Source organism: Papaver somniferum, chromosome 6, assembly GCF_003573695.1.
Source record: "Papaver somniferum cultivar HN1 chromosome 6, ASM357369v1, whole genome shotgun sequence".
Lineage (NCBI taxonomy): Eukaryota > Viridiplantae > Streptophyta > Magnoliopsida > Ranunculales > Papaveraceae > Papaver > Papaver somniferum.
The window spans coordinates 28661344-28664742 of record NC_039363.1 but is presented as its reverse complement, the minus strand read 5'-3'; the positions used below and the strand labels follow the sequence as shown (position 1 = coordinate 28664742).

The following is a 3399-nucleotide window of genomic DNA, read 5'->3' as shown; positions in this document are numbered from 1 at the left end:
CTAGATTTCCATCTATCAGTGTCTAACACATTGGTAGAATCTAATAGAGCATTCACCTGTTCAATAGTGATATCGTCGTCAAAATCTAAACCAAAATGGGATAGACAACTTTCTAATGGGTCTTCAGACAAAATGTTTGGTAATGACTCCTAAACTAAGGTTTCTATCATGTTCACTTCTTCAACACATGTGTCATCTAGCTCATGAGGTTGCTTACTGACATTAAAAATGTTCATCTCCATATTCATATTACCAAAAGATAAACTCATCACACCATTTCGATAGTTAATGATCGCATTAGACGTAGCTAAGAATGGGCGACCTAAAATCACAGGTATCTGGTTCTCTGGGTCAGGGACAGGTTGGGTATATAGGACCACGAAATCCACTGGATAAATAAACTTGTCGACCTCAATAAGAACATCCTCGATAACACCTGGAGGGATTTTAACAGACCTATCAGCTAACTGCAGTGTCATCTGAATAGGTTTCATTTGACCAAGTCCTAGCTGTAAGTATACATGGAATGGAAGTAAGTTCACACTGACTCCTAAGTCAAGTAAAGCTTTTTCTACCCGTAAGTTACCTATTGTGCAAGCAATGGTAGGAGAACCCGAGTCTTTGTACTTTGGAGTTGTGGTGTTCTGAATGATTGAACTTACGTGGCTAGCTAAAAAGGCTTTCTTATGGACGTTAAGTTTTCGCTTTCACGTACACATATCCTTAAGGAACTTGGCATAAGCAGGAATTTTCCTAATTGCATCTAATAAGGGAAGGTTTATGGTAACTTGCTTAAAAACCTCCACTATGTTATTAAAGTTCGATTCCTTCTTTGTTGGTACTAATAGCTGAGGAAATGGGGCTCTAGGCATAAAATCAGACCTTTCAGGAACCGAATTCACATCATCAGAAACTTTATCAGTCTCTTCAGCTACTGGTCCTGAGAGGTGAGATTTTGAGGGGTGAACTACAGTATGTTCACTATCGGGCATGGTTACCTTATTGTCTACAACTCTACCACTTCTAAGGGTTCTAACAACGTTCAATTGATTCGATGGTTTTGCACCTAATTCATGAACTCCTCTAGGGTTGGGTTGTGTTTGACTAGGAAACTTACCTTTTTATCTCAAAGAATCACTTATCAGACCAACCTGGGTTTTTAACTCGGAAATAGCCTGACTATTTTCTTGTGCTATCCTGTTACTAGCTTGTAGACTCTGTTCTACGGATAACTGAAATTTTCCAGTTTGCTGAGTTAACAAGGCGAGAGATTCCTCTAAACTTAGGATTTTCTTATCTGACTGATTCTGAAACTGAGCTAGTCCTGAAGGATTCTTAGTATAGCAAAAACTGGGGGAGCATTAGAATTACTAAACTGACCTTGACTTTGGCCCTTAGACCACGAAAGGTTCGGATGGTTTCTCCAACCAGGATTATAGGTTTCTGAATATGGGTCAATCTTTTGACGGTTATCAAATCTAGTGTTATTATATAGAGCATTGGCTTGCTCTTCAATATTATGGCCTTCCCAAAAAGGCTCCACTCTACCACTAGTCTGGCCCACTTCTAAGGCTTTTAACCTTTTTGCTATAGCAACAATTTTGGCATATGATTCATAGCCTCCTTCTACCCTATTAACGTTTCCTCTACTTAAAAGAATTGTTTTCTGGGGTGCCCTACTATTTTCCCATTGCTGGGTTTTTTCGGCGATTTGATTAAAAAATTTCACCGCCGCATCAACAGTTTGGTTTTCAAATCCACCAGTGCATAAAGAATCAACCATGGTCGTTGTGGAATAATCTAAACCATCATAAAGATCTGAACTAGACTAAACTTTTCTAAACCATGATGAGGACACTGGGATAATAAATCATTGAACCTTTCCAAATACCTATATAAAGATTCTCCCTCTTGTTGTGAAAATGTGCATATTTGCGTCCTAATAGACGATGTTTTGTGCCTAGGGAAAAACTTATTGAAAAAGGCAGATGTAAGTTGTTCATATGTCTCAATTGACTCGGAGTCCAAACTATATAGCCACGACTTGGCCTTATCTTTCAGGGAAAATGGGAATAACCTAAGTTTCAAAGCATCATCATCTAAGCCTCTAATTCTTAGAGTACTACAAATTTCCTCAAAATCCCTAGCATGGTAATAAAGGTTTTCATTTTATTTCCCTAAAAATATTGAGAGCATCTGTAAGGTCCCAGGTTTCAGTTCATAGGGTGCCTCCGTTTCAGCTAACTTAATACACGAAGGACGAGTAGTCCTAGTTGGATTCAACAAAGCTTTCAAAGTTGCCATTTCTAGCGCTATCGGAGCAACATGGATTCTCTCCTCAGTCAAAGGACGTTCAAAAACAGACTCTTCAAAATTCAGACTTTCTAGATTAAGGTAATCGAGATGCTTCGAACTACTAGGTTTCTCTTTAACAAATCTACCTAGTGCGTCTTTTTTACGTTCAAGCATACAATAGAATTTTCTAAATTGGAAGGGTAAGCAAACACATATCAAGGCTGACTCAACCAAATCAAACCTATTGATTTCTAGCAAACAAAAAGCATGATGGCTCCACTTAGATTGTTTCTAGGCCAACTTCTAATCCTTCGAACGGGAATTCGTTACAATTTAAGCAAACCCCTATGGAATCAATCCGAGTTAACGTAAGTTGAATAGAGGCGAGGGAAGCTCGGTGGAGCTTTGATACCCAAGGCCTCACCGGTATTACAAGGCGGCGCAGTCACGCATTCAACTGACAGAAACCGTCAAGAACTTCGAAGTATGCTTAAAAGAGTAACCAATATTTTTTGAATGACTTTCCTGTTAAGCTCGTCACCCTATCGGTCTCGTTCTAGTCAAAATTTTAGGCTTAGGTTCGCGTAGGTTAAGTGTTCCTAAAGCGGCCAAGAAGAGAACGGTGATGAAATCCGAACCCTTATCTTGTATGGCCAGGCCTTGCCCTTTACTAGAAAAATAAATGTCCGTATTCAGTCCTCAGCATATATGCATACGAAGGAGTCCAGTAACTCGCTGGCAGGGGATTCACGAGTGTTTAGAATCTTACCTCCCGTTCCAGACAGGGGATGAATCGGTTGTAGTCGAATCGGGCCACTGACTCCGATGTCTAGTGTACGAACCCAAGGTGCAGAGACAATATCGTAATTGTCCTCATTCTCTGCAAACAGTTTATATTTAAAGTACCCTTCCGTAGGGTAATAAAAAAAATAATGTCCCAAAGTCCAAAAGTCCAAAAAAAGTAAAGAAAAATTACAAAAATAATAAACCCTAATACAGTTTTTTTATTTTTTTAAAGAAAATAAACAAACCCTAAACTAAAATTGTCTTCTTTTCTGTTCTTGATGCTTTAATCTTTAGCTCCAAGTCTTTATGAAATCACCA

The 3399-nt window shown here is 38.9% G+C and overlaps 1 pseudogene; it reads left to right on the top strand.

The window, feature by feature from the left end:
• The first annotated feature begins 1840 nt into the window (after window positions 1-1840).
• On the top strand, window positions 1841-1940 carry LOC113292094 (annotated as a pseudogene).
• Window positions 1941-3399: the final 1459 nt, after the last annotated feature.